Source organism: Drosophila novamexicana, unplaced genomic scaffold (genome assembly GCF_003285875.2).
Source record: "Drosophila novamexicana strain 15010-1031.04,08,12 unplaced genomic scaffold, DnovRS2.1 tig00004560-arrow-pilon, whole genome shotgun sequence".
NCBI classification, from domain to species: domain Eukaryota; kingdom Metazoa; phylum Arthropoda; class Insecta; order Diptera; family Drosophilidae; genus Drosophila; species Drosophila novamexicana.
Window position 1 is genome coordinate 2,796,416 of NW_020825054.1, and position 13,611 is coordinate 2,810,026.

The 13,611-nt window shown below is 36.6% G+C and overlaps 1 protein-coding gene across 2 annotated transcripts in view; it reads right to left on the reverse strand.

Annotated features, from left to right (window-relative positions):
- Window positions 1-13,611, reverse strand: part of LOC115770948 (furin-like protease 1) — a 188,260-nt gene that overhangs the window by 98,129 nt on the left and 76,520 nt on the right. For both annotated transcript variants that reach the window (XM_030716408.1, XM_030716409.1), the window contains exon 3: window positions 1,948-1,976. The gene's annotated coding sequence lies outside the window, so the exon portion shown is untranslated. The remainder of the gene's footprint in view (window positions 1-1,947; window positions 1,977-13,611) is intronic.

Genomic DNA, 13,611 nt, shown 5'->3' on the forward strand with positions numbered 1-13,611 from the left:
AATTTTTTCATCTTCAACTTCTAATCGAATCAGCAAATACCACGGAATACGTGCAGCCCTTCGGAATTTTCAATGCAGGCAAATACAACCACACACTTACACAGACGCACACACATGCAGATCAATGTTATCGAGCGCACAAACGCATTAATTACGTGTGCGCGAGCGCGTATGTGTGTGTGAGTGTGTGTTTGTGCAGAGGTGCTTGGAGAGGGCTTAACAGGAACTCTTTTGGTCGGAAAACTGAAGGCCAGGCATGTAAATTAACGCTGTCAAAGTTGCCACTTGCAACTTGATGGCAACAAGTGTAACACCCTCCTACCCTCCCACAACCATGCCCACATCACTGCTTTGCCTTTCTGTTGTGCAACGCACCAGTGCATTATAGACGTAAGCAAAGGTTGGGGCGAAAAGGAAATATACGGCTTCCCACAAAAGTGGGCAACGCAATACGTGCGTAAGGCGATTCAACTGTGTGGAGACCCCCTCTTAATTACTTTAGCACCTTTCTACCCGCCTAGCTTACTCCCTTCCCTCACTTCTTCTTTCTGTGCTTGCTTAATTGAGCTATGACCAGCTATTTGAACTGTTAATTAAGCCTTAGCAAAAAGTTAGCTTTCTTTCGTTAAAGTCCAAAAGGCATATATTTATAAACACACGCACACACACAAGCCCGCACATACTCGCACACGAACGCTAAACAATTCCCCTTTCGGCCAACTCGCAGATTTCGCATTTGGCACGTCAATGCCAAAAATCCAATCAAACTGCATCAAAACTTCGCTCACGGTTTTGTTAGCATAATTTGCGGCGCTTAATCAACGAGCAGCCTGAAGGCAAAACGATAGAGGATATCGGGCATAAAAATGTTAAAGTTATTTGTGCTGATGCCGAACCTTGACTACACTACATATTAAAGAAATTTTATTTATTTTCCAGTGAGTACTTTTTCAAATCTTTCCTCGGTCCCCAACACTGTAAGAGCGACATTTAATGACGCGACTAATAGCTTCTTATTATTCATTTTACAACTTTACTTTTCAATTCGCTAGTTTATCATCACTTTCTATTAAGCTTTGCCATCTCGATGGAACGGTTTCAGTTAGTGACTTATAATGTTATCGTAGTCACAAAGTTATACATCTTAAAATGAAACGATTCGATTGCAAACAAAAACATGTTGAAAGCAAAAAGAAAATTTAAATGACTCGTAAATGCGGTGGACTAGGGTAATTTGAGATATAAATATAAGCCTATAATAAATTGTAGATACTATTCTTCTTCAATGATACCTTTTTCAACAAAATACCCTTTCCTGGTAAGTCTATTCAAATCGAAATTGAGGTAAATGTCGTGCCAACGTCGCACAAAAAATTTAAATTACATTTCGGTTTTGCGTTTGACGCTGCAATTTCTTCTCCACCAACGGCTGCACTTGATGCGCAGAAGGAGGTATGGTTATGGACTGGCTTGCCTGGTAGCAGGGCAGGGCATGTGGCATGCTTCATTGGACCAGGGACCAATTCAGTGCCTGGCGGTTGCAATTAGGCGGAAAGCGTTGCATATTCTGTGGCGTTAAATTTTCCGTGTGCAATTAAAATTTTGGTTTCGGCCAAGAAAATTTGCCGAGCTTGTGTTTTTTTGTGGTCAGAGGAAGGGCAGGGGAGGGCACGGTAAGGGCAATGCTAATGAGCTGGCGGCACATTAATGAATGAAAAACTAAAATTTTATAATTTGCATGACCATTTTATAGCGAATTTAGCGAGCTACTTAAACTAAACTCCTGAAAAACATTCAGAAATTAGAAAAAATAAATAAAAAAAATTAAATTTCTAAAATTGAAACAAAACCTTTTTGTTCAACTATTATTTTTTTTTTTTGTCAATTTTCATATTTTACAAAATCCTTTAAACAAATAATGCCAATTAAAATAATTGCTGCACTTACCTTAAAAACACAATTTCAATTAATTGGCGCTGTAAAAAGAGAAAGGGAAGAATTCATTAAAAATGTACGCATCTTATTATGAATGCATAAGAAAATTTTACCACACAAAAAACCCATATTTAAGTTCCGACTTTTGCAATTTCTACCCAATGCGAAAACAACTTAACATTTTTAAGGACAGTTTTTTATGCAACTTTTAAAAGCATAATTACGAAAATGCTTTGTAGGGACAGCCAGCAATAGGAGACGGACAAAAGGCAAATGGCCCACACCCCACCCATCCAAAATGTCTGCCATTTAATGGCTAATGGCAACCGAATGGAACCGTAAAACGGGCAGTTGTCCCGAGTTGTCCCTACGTTGAAATATAGCCCGAAAAAGTTACAAAAAGTATCTCAATACCCGCATATCTATGGCAAATGGCATGCATATTAAAAATGACAACAAGACAAAGCTAAAGGAAAAAAGCGAACAAAAACGGAAGAGAAATTTAAGCATCCACAGGACGAATTATGAATATCCTTAAAAACATACCTAGATAAAATCTTATAGAAAATCTGTCAAATAAAAATCTATGCAAGCAAATTACGAAAAACTTTATGTTTAATGGTTAACACCCAAACGTTTACTACATAACTTTTGATTTTATTAAATAAAAATCAAGATTTATGGGGATTAATTGAAACTTAAGCTTAACCTAACTAACTCACTAGAAGGAGGAGACTCAATTTTTAAATGAATCATTCCTGTATCAGAACTTTTACATAGGCATAGACTGAAGTCAGGGCAAAAACTACGAAAGATCATTTTTATTCATCAATTATTTATTTGAAATTTATAGCATCGCCTAAGTTGTCTATATTCTATATATCCAAAAGGATCGGATTTGTTCTTTTCAGTGCTTTAACATTTCAGGAAAATAATAATACCCTCTGCTAAGGTATAAAGCTGGAACAGCAAAAAAGCGCTGACAGCTAAAAGTTAAATTCATCAATGACAACGCGAAGGATGTTAATGTTGATCTACCACAGTGTCCCTTCTCTACTCTCCTCCCCTCGGTCTGATGAGTGAATGCTGATGTTCGCGGCAGGGCACAAAAACTGAAGCTACTTTTTCTTTATTGACACCTTATCCATTAATGCTCAAAAACGGGAGGAAATTTGGCAGCTGCCGCAATCAATGCTATTTATAACCGAGGGGCTAAAGCTTTTTATGCGAGGTAAACTTTTCTACTTTTTTTTCATTAAGAGACCATTTTTATGCAGCTTAACTTGAAAACGGTGTAAAAAATTTAAAAAGTTGTGAAACATGCATTAAAATGGTACGAAAATTAACATTTTTTTATAAATGTGTTCTTTTTTGGATTTTTTTCACTACATCGGCGAAACTGAAACGATTATTCTGAAACCCATCAAATTAAATTTGCCAAGCCTACTTTCAACCATTGCATTTGGACATAAAATAGTTCATTTGCTAGGCATAAGATAGCATATTTGTTGTAATAAAACCAACAAATAAAACCCAAATAAAATTGTTTCAGTTTGAAAACCAAAATGTCTTCATTAAATGCTCGGAGAATGTGTTCATATATATAAATATAGAAATTTGAAACTATGCTCAATGTAGAAAACATAACATTCCTCAAAATAATTGAGCTAACAATTTATAATTCATATTAATTAACTGAAACCCCATTTAACCCAATTACTTATGAAAAGGCAAGCAGTGCGTGCTTTGTTTCAGGTTAACTTGGCCAAGTGATGTAGGACGCTTGACTTGCTTCGACGCAACCAAGTGTTAAGCAAGGCGAAACAGTGAAGCCACGTCGGAGCTAAACAGGCTTAACTTTCCTTAGCTAAGTTCATTAGGTAATCAAGCAGCGAGATGAGAACCTTAACAGTTTTCTTTCAACAAGAGCGAAGCAAAATTTACAGTAGTGAAGCTACCAATAACTGCATTTGGCCTGGATTATGCAAGCACAAAATGTAGTAGCTGTTAGTGGAATCCGCTCCCAAAAGCGCTTATTTAAGTTTTCATGATTGCGGCTGGCCGCTCTGAATTATTGCAAGAAACAAGGAGATAGCTAATCGGTTAACGGACAAACATCCCTTCGATACAAGGGAAAAACTTAATTGGCCGCTGGCCAAAATGAGCCCAATTCAAAGTTGGCTAACGGCATAGGACGAATCATAAATATAAATTCAAAAAGCCGTGCATCAAATGGAGAACAAAAGCGTCTGCAGCAGTTTTAATGGTTACACAATTCTGAGGCAAGTTTCATGAAACAAAAATAAACAGATAGGAAAAAATAGCGTTTAAGGAAATGAAAGCTGTTCACAAAAAGAACATTGTGCAAAAACTGGAAGCAGCTTAAAAAATGGAAAACAAAATTCTTTAATGAACTCATTTTATATGAAGTATAAACTTAAAGAATATATTTATAAGCAAACACTACGCATGTTTTTTATTTGTTTGTTAATTTCTTACTACCTTAATAAATTACATCCATTGGTCGGTGAAGCTATTTGAAAATTGTGTATTCTAATTATGCTTTTAGAATCTAATTCTTACAATGATGTAATTATTAGAATTATTATAAAAATAAAAATTAGGATCACTTAAAATAATCAAATCCATGAAAATCCATATTCACTTTTTCTTTATGTGTAAAATATAATCCAAAAAAACTTATTCGTAGTAAAATAATAAACTGAATCATTTTCACCTCATAAAGTAAAAAAGGAAATGTGTGCATAATGTAAAAGAAGCAATTGTTAAAACACAAATATATGAAATGTAAAAACTTATAAACAAATTCCTTTGCATTAAGTTCCATCGCGTAGTATAGTCTTTAATTTTCCTACAACCTTTACTTCAACTCTAAGCTCCAATGAAACAAATGTTGTTCAACGGAATTTCTTACTTCAAGTGTTATCTGTTCTCCAATTGCCTTAATTTCATTTTAAGCGGTGGGCGTGGCCCACCCACTGTAATAAGCTACTTGGTCGGCTGTTTGCGTTTATGTCACACATGCATCAGAGCCCCGGGGTGATGGTGACAGGCCACTCAACCAAGAGAGTAGAGTATGGGTACAGTACAAGATGTCAGTTTAAAGCTTAGTGGGAGCAAAAAGGCTGGCGAAGAGTCTATTTATGCATGCAAATTCGTTTAAGCGCCATTGCTTAAATAATATTTGCTTCCAGGCGTCATCAAGCCAATGGTTATAGTTATGGAATAATATCTGATGAACTAGTTTATATAAAACGGGTCAGAAACTTATAAATTTATAAAAAACTTCTTTTTTTGTATTTTATTTTATTTTATTTTATTTTGCGTTGAAATCGATCAGTGCCTTCTGATCTCTTACAAGCGAATGAAATACTCATTTGAGTCGTATTTCACACTTTTCTTAGAACACAAGCTTCCACGGTGGACAGTGCGATGCAAAGATTGTTTGGGCTGAGTTTTAGGTTTTGTCCGATTTGTATCATAGCTATTTTCAAAGCTCTACATAAGAACTTAAATAATATGCATCTCAGCGATTTGGAAAATTTCCCCGGCAACAGATGGGCAAGGCCGGGAAATTCCCGCTAGTATATTTATATTTGTCATTATATTAGGAATTTATCCACTTAACTTTGTGTTCTGAGTTCATATTATTAAAAATGTTTAAAATATAATGCCCAACACGAAAGTGCCAAGCAAAAAAGTAAAAATAAAGGTAGTCATGCAATAAATCTTCTAGTTATTGTTTTCTGGATTGTTCTCGCAAGTCCTTGACAATAAAAGGCTCACATATTTTTCGGGTAGCTCAATTTCTTTTCGTATGCCTTTTTGTTAGTACACTTAAAACTTGTTCCTCCAAAGCTTTTCGCCTCTTGAAAATTTGCTCGAAAAAAGGTAACGAAGCATTAAATTGAAAGGCGCTCCTCAACGCTCGCACTCTCCACAAAAAGTTGCTTACCTGTGACTTTAACCTTGTACATACACTGTATTCATTTTTTATTTGCTTAAACTTTTGCTCAAGCATTAGAATTATATTGTCCGTTTTGTTGTTGCCTGTGGGGGGAGACGGAGCCTTAAAAGTGGTGCAGGCAATAACAGCGAGTACAAGTTCAGTTAAATCTAATATAAAACAAAAAACTTTGTAGGAATGAGCCGAAGTTGTAGCTTGATTTTTATGAGCCACACAGACTTTGTATGCTTATGACTGTACCCCAATGGACGGTATTGGAATTCGGTCGCTTAATATGTAACGTTCTGAATGAAACAGTTTGTAATCGGCACATGATACGATTAGATAAGTATGCATACAATATTTAATCCATATTTATCCAGTTGGATCAAGGTTCTACTTTTAGAAATGATTTTGTAGGGTCCGACGGGATTTATCTAAAAAGAGAGAAATCTTCGAAATCGTATGCTATGTAAGAATCTGTTCACTAAGCTTACGAGGGGAGGAAATATTAAAAAAAATATCGTTCTGCTTATGGTAATATATGATAATAATTTTTTCAATTTTGATGTCTCTAATTTTTGAAGCTTTCCAGATTCCCGCGTAGATACGTTCACATACGAACATGACTTGAAAAACTCAGCTCGGTGTTCTGATAAATATTTTTTTAACTTCATAGATCGGGTATGTTTAAGTGTTTTATACATTTGCTGGCCTTTTTTAGATTCAGGGTATCGATTGGTCGGAACTCATTGAAAAGTAATTATCGATTATTAAATCAAAAGTAAAGCAGCAAATTAATTGATGTAATTTACTATAAATTGAATGCAACATTAAAAGGCCATGTTTAAACGATGAAAGTGATGTATCCAAAGTTTAAAGTGATGTATCTCTCTTAATATTTCCAGCTGACAATTTCTCACAAATATTTAAGTAAATATTTGTGTTTAAATTCTAGAGATGCCAGAAGCGTCTGTCAGAGGCGCGTACAGTGTGTACAGTATAAAGTGCAGACAGTTTTGGGCCCACAGAAACCAATGACAAAATTTACAGAGCAAAGCCACAGGCAATTATGCTCAGGCCAGGCGAGAAGCTAGAGGCTTTATGGTTGAACATTCAATCGTATAAATAATTATTTGCTGTTTCCGTAATTTTGAGAGCAAGCGTTGAAAAGCCGCAAACCCATTTGACTACAACTTGATTTGCCAACTCAAAAGCTTGGAGGCTTTAATAAACCTGCTTAGTATTTAGTTTCGACACTGGATGACCACACTGACCAGAGCGCCAGAAACTGCAGCTGTAGCCAACGCAGCCCAAAAATAATAATAACAATAATTAACTATGGGATACAATGCCACAAAGCCATGCCATCCAAGGCATTCGTTGTTGTCTGTGAGTGGCTCGCACAAGGCGAGATCCCGGTGGGCCATGAAAAGATTGCTTAATTAGCCACTGCATAAGTTGTGGGTAGATGGGTAGATTGAAGTTGCATTGCTAACTCAAATACAAAACAATTCCAAGCCCAGTATTAAGATTATAAGTATATTCTAGAAGTTGTTTTAAGCCTGGGGTCAGCTGTTTAATTGAAAATGGGCATATATCTGTTCTAAAACCGTTACTTGAAGGACCCGGGCAGACCTTGAAAACAAGCTCTTCGACAGTGACAACTATTAATTGAAGCGGTTTTGACTGAAATGGGGTCGACCCTGAACAAAACCGTTTTATCTCAGTATTAAAGCCTTTTACAACCGCACATCAATCGTTATTGAAACGGTAAGAAATCTAACTCTATGCCGCAAATCTATTTTTGTTTTAGAGGCCACAGCTTAATTAATATTTTCCTAATCCAAATGAACAAACGCCAAGAACAGTATTATGAATCCCAAAAACGATTTGAAACCAGAACCGACTATTTTGAACGAATGTACAGTCAATCAGCATTTTAGATTGACAAAATGCAGGACGTGTGGGGCACACTACCTCAATCATTTGGTGAATTGAACACGTTCATTAGGATAACGTAGGCCAAAAAATAAAATCCTACCCAACATGGCCAGAAAGCAGGCAGAAAGTTCAATTAAATGCAGCCTGAAATTCCAAAAACAAGTTGTGCCACACGATGCGGCATAACGACTCGTAGAGACAGTCAACTTAAATTTGATTATGTGTGCACATGCACACACCGTCACGCACTCACACACCAACATACCAACATACACATGTGCTTATATAGAACTAAATGCGAGGCAGAAAATCTGTTGACGACGAGCTCAAAATGATGCAACATAGTTGGTGGCAGGCAACCAGTTAGACAGGCAGCAGCTGCTGCTGAGGCAATTTTCTTTGAATTTTGTGCAAACAAACCTACTAAACGCCGCACCACAACTACAACTACCTCCACGCCACCTGTACTTAATCCTTAAACCTCTTGGGCGGCTGGAATATAACCAACGATTAAATATTTTCATTTTCATGCCCTTATGGGTTCTACTGCTGCGGCGGCTGCTATTGCCGCCATGTTTATGATATCAGGAAATATACTAAATTTATTTAATTAAAATTCAAGTGTGTGCGAGTGTGAGGGATTGTGTGTGTATGTGTTTATGCTGCACTCTAATTGAATTGCAGGCAGTGTCGAAATAAGTAGACTAATGAGTGCACCTGTGTGTGTTTATTTTCGTATATGTCAGGTGGGCAACGTCCTGAAAAATGCGAAACACTTTTTAATTAAAATTTTTTATAATTTCCTTTTTATTTGTGTCGAGATGCAAGCAAAATACAGCGTATCATAATGAAGTTCTAGATAAACAGAGAAAATAGAATAGAGTAAATGGAAAATGAAAAATTGACAAGGAAAGAGCATACAAATGCACTTTTAACGATTTGCAAACACCAAGAATATTTTATGTTTCTAGGCAGCTGTCAGACGGATATGTGAGGACCTCGTATGTTTTTATTGTTATTGTATCGGTCATTTAAATGCAAACGATAACAAAATGACACATTTCAATGGCAAGGAAAATACCAATTACAAATATATTTTACATATCACATTTGCATATATATGTACATCCTTTACATATTATACACACAAAAAATGCACAACAATAGGGCACGGAATTTAATTAGACTGTGTTATGGAATGCCCCTACTGCTCTAATTGATTGACAGTTGCAGCATAGTACTCTTTCAGTTGCTTTAAAATAGTCCTGCAAGATAACCAGTATCAAATACCCTGTAACTATTATACATATATATAAAAAATATGTATCTGTTCTGCAAACTGAAATTCGTTTTTTTAGTAAAATATCTCCTGTATTACTTTCATATTTTCTATCAAAAATTGAATTGAACTGTAGTATAGCTTAGCATTTTGCGTGAATTTATTATACAATAATCCGTAATTATATATGTATCGACTCGGATATTGATACTGAACTAGAATGTAAATATTATAGGGTCCGAGATGTCTACATCAAATATTTTCATATATGAAAATATTATTTCAAGTTTGTCAAAATGAACCAACAGAAACTGACATGCCAGGAATTCCCTTAGCTCAAGTGCCTTTGTAGTAGAAGCAGAGTGAACAAATAACAAAGCTCACAAAACCCTTGCATACATTAAGGCGGACTAAACTTTTACTAGACAGACGTGCAGAGGAACAGACAGCTCGACAGACAGCCGAGCCAAGAGCAGCAGCCTGGACAGACGTTGAGGTGCGGTTCCAGACCGTTTAGACAAACAAAACACTACACCGCATGTATAAAGAATTTCAATTTGAGCGGCATTCATTCCTTTACGTTGCGCGGACGTTCAACGAATCTCTCTGGGCGCAGCCTTTGCAAAACTATTGTTGCATACACTTAGGTGTGGCAGGCACGTACGCATGCAGCAACGCCGCCTACAACAAACACTCGCACACTATTTAAGTTTAAATGAAAGCAAAAAGGCAGAAGGGAGGGCAAGCGAACGCAGGCAAGCAAGTGCATGCAACTGGAGTCCAGCAGATTAATGCTGAGTCACGCAGGCATCGGTGAGAAGAAAGAGCTCCGGGTCGGGCACTGCAGAGCTCGACGCTTGATTGTATTTTTATTTAATTTGAAAGCAGGCGAAACATGGCAGGCTACTAAGTCTGCGCGCTATCTCGCTGCTCATCTGTGCATACCCTACAGAAAAGTCAGGCAGGTTCTTCAGAACACATATTTATTATTTTTTTAAGCCACTTTTAAATGTTCAGTTATCCTTTAAATACAAGTTCTAAGTTCTATGCCCCACTCAACAACCTATATTTCATTAGTCAAATGCAATGATCATCCAGAATGTGCTTATATGCGTCTAATGAACCATTTTGAGCGTCTCTTTAATTTCCTTGAACTACCTACATATCACATTTGGAGCTAAGAAGACTTCCTGGCCCTAACAGGAATCGTGAGATATATATTTAGGTAATAATATGCCATCCACAGTATCTATACAATTATGGCAAAATAGGGCATATCAAAGTCAAGTACTTTTTATTAGATGTTTTTCATTATCTGTTTGGCTTATCTTGCATATTTGTCCGTGCTTTATGTAAAAAGCGCGCGTCTGTCAGGATAAAGCGTAAAAATGTTCCACAGAGAGACTGTGAAAGAAACATGGCTAACGGATGAGAACGAAATCGTTAATTGTTGTGCGATTTGCACAGTACGTGCACGGCATTTAATGTCGCACCAAGAGGCTATATGTGCCCATAATTATAATGGCTGAAAATACAGCCGCATATACACTATCAGACATAAATACCGATATACGTACTTGGCTAAGCTAGAGCATAGTCATTAAACTAATAAACATCGCGCAGCTCAGCGTAAAAATTTGAAATGATGACCGTGGGTATGTGGCTGAGGGTGTAAGTGTGGCGCGATGTCAGCAAGTGAAGCTATTTGCGGGCACACTAAACCCTAATGCCACTTTTATGATGATTGTCCACCTTGGAACAGGGTGTCACGATTGAAAAAAAAAAAAAAAAAAACAAATTGGCTGATTTGTATAATAAATGTAAAATTTATCGGTAAATGAAAATTTTTGCTAATGTTTAAGATCTTGGCAGTAAAAAATGTTTATATTTGTATATTTCATTTTATCTTCTACTTAACATTCATATTTTTTCTTTCATTTGTTGATATAAAAGGATTTTGGGACATTATACATTAAATAATTAAAATTATTTTTCCAGAATAAAGGTCGCTTACAAATGAAGGTGCAACATGAACAGTGCTGCACTGTTGCCAAAACAAAAATGATCGATTATAATCGTTGCTTTGTTAGTTTATGGATAGACCTTATTGCTCAGAAGCGAACACCCATTATGCTTAATGAAAAGTTCTTTTTTATGCATATGCACACACACAGATACACACACACTCACCCCGAGAGAGACCGGCAAAATTCAGTTTTAAAGAATAAGGTCAAACTGTTCCGATGGTAAGGCGCTGGGCGCGATAAAGGTAAATGTAAAAATATGACTAAAAGATAAGCATAAATCAGTGCATAAAGCAATTACTCGAATGGAGCAATAAGAAGGCAGCCAGTTGGCCAGGTAAAAGAATAAGAATGGCTAGAAAGAGAAAGCCAAACAAGGTGATAAGAGCTAACGTTAATGAGACTACTCAGCGTAGGAAATTATGATTGATAAAGAGGCAGCAGAGAAAGGCGGTCGACAGGACACAAGCAAATCGACAGGAGACGAGAGAAACTTGCAGCAACTTCCGTTTCAACAAAATTGTGACAAATTTAAGCATAGCACAAGAGTGAGGGCAAGAGAGAGAGAGAGAAAGAGAGAGAGAGAGAGAGAGAGAGAGAGAGAGAGAGAGAGAGTGACAGGGACAGAGAGTGTGCTAAACAGAGAGCATAATGTGCATGTCAGCGTTAGATAAGAGTGTCTCTGGCAAGCAAAATGGCAGCTACAAGAGAAATGGGCTATTGCAAGGAATTGTTGTCGCCTGGGGCAAATGTGAGTGGAATTCAACGCAGAAATGAGTAAGTTATTCAATTATTTATGATTCCGCACGGCGTAAAATGCTTAACTTACTCATTTTAATGCCACATAGTGAAGCCTAATTGGAAATTATGTGCGGCAAGAAAAATTCCTATGGAGAAGAGCAAAGGCGCGAAATGCGGCGGGCAAGCATTAAATTCATTCATTCAACTGGGATGTAAGAACAAAATATACAGAATTAAACACAACTGAGTTAACTGAAGACGAAATTACCCGTCAAGACATTATTATAAGGTAACGCCTCTCATGTAATCTACTTTGTCTAGGAAAGAACTCTTTCCTGATACCAATAATATTACCAGTTGATGCAAAGAGCTTCAAATTGATCTCTACAAATTAGTAAAACATCATCCTTAGTAAATTTTTTCTCAGTTTAAAATATACAAATATACTAGAATAAACCAAAAAAAAAAAACACCAAGATCGTATTGGATGTTGATACTTATTAAGAATATTCATATTTACTTTATGGGTATATCCGTTTATGCTTTAGTCCAGTGTTAAGCAAGGTACATTATATATCTTATTAATACTATATCAACTACCCTCTTTAATTACCCTCCTTAAAAGTTTAAGAAAATAAGTATCTTGATTAAATGTCGCAAGCTAACTAATTAAGTGCAAAATTTGTGAGCCTAATTGATTTGAAAGTTGATGAATTTATTGCTGCCCATCATCAAGGAGGAAGGTTTCGGTTACTTTTATGCCAAAAAAAGTGTTTGGCATCTTGCGGTTTCTAATGCTATTCGCCAAAAGAGATTTACTTAACATTTTCAGCTTGTCATGCGGTCAAGGTTCCGTTCGGCAATAAAGGCTGTTCATAATTTAGCAGCTGACTTAAGCTCGTTTAGGTTTCGGGTGAGGCCTTTGTTAGAAGTGCCAGCTGGGGGTGGGAAGCTATTTGAGTGGTTGGCAGCTGTCAAGTGTAGAGTAAAGTGCTTGGCAAAACCGCAAAGTGTTGAAGAGGGTTTGGTTTAGCTGTGTGACATGTTTTCAAAAAGCAAATGTTTATGAATTTTGCGCTAGATTGTGGTATTTGGAATTCTTAGATAAGTTCAGTATGAACAGGGAAAACAATCATGAAATAGGCTTCTCAAGATGAAACAGAAAACACTTCAAAATAGGTAAAGTTTTCCTTTAAGAGAGCTTTTTCGGATCTACATTATCCCATTCAGGCCATCGCCCTCTTGAGCGGACACAAGATACCAGACCAAAACTATGTTTTGATTTTACTGAATTACGCTCGATAACATTTTAGTTAATTAACAATGGCTGAAAAAAATACTCTTAATTAAAGATTAATGAGTTAAATTTTATAATATATATACACATACACTACTAGCGGGTATTGCCCGGCCCTGCCCGAGAAACGTTTTCTCCTAACAATTTTAGATATTTCCTTTTCACTAAGTACACGCACGTGGAGTATTGAAATCTACCCAAACGATCTTGACTTCTCCACTTCTTTTTAAAAATATGTTTAAAGTATAGAATAGCCAAATGTTGGAATCAGAGGTGTGCCCCTTGTTAGTCTTGTGGTAAGAATCTTGAGGCCGAATAAGTTTTTTCTCAAAATTTCCACAGTTGCGGGAATTCTCTAAATCTCTGAAACAGGTATTCATTACGTTTTTTGTAGAGCTTTGAAAATCAGTTTGAAGCTAATCGG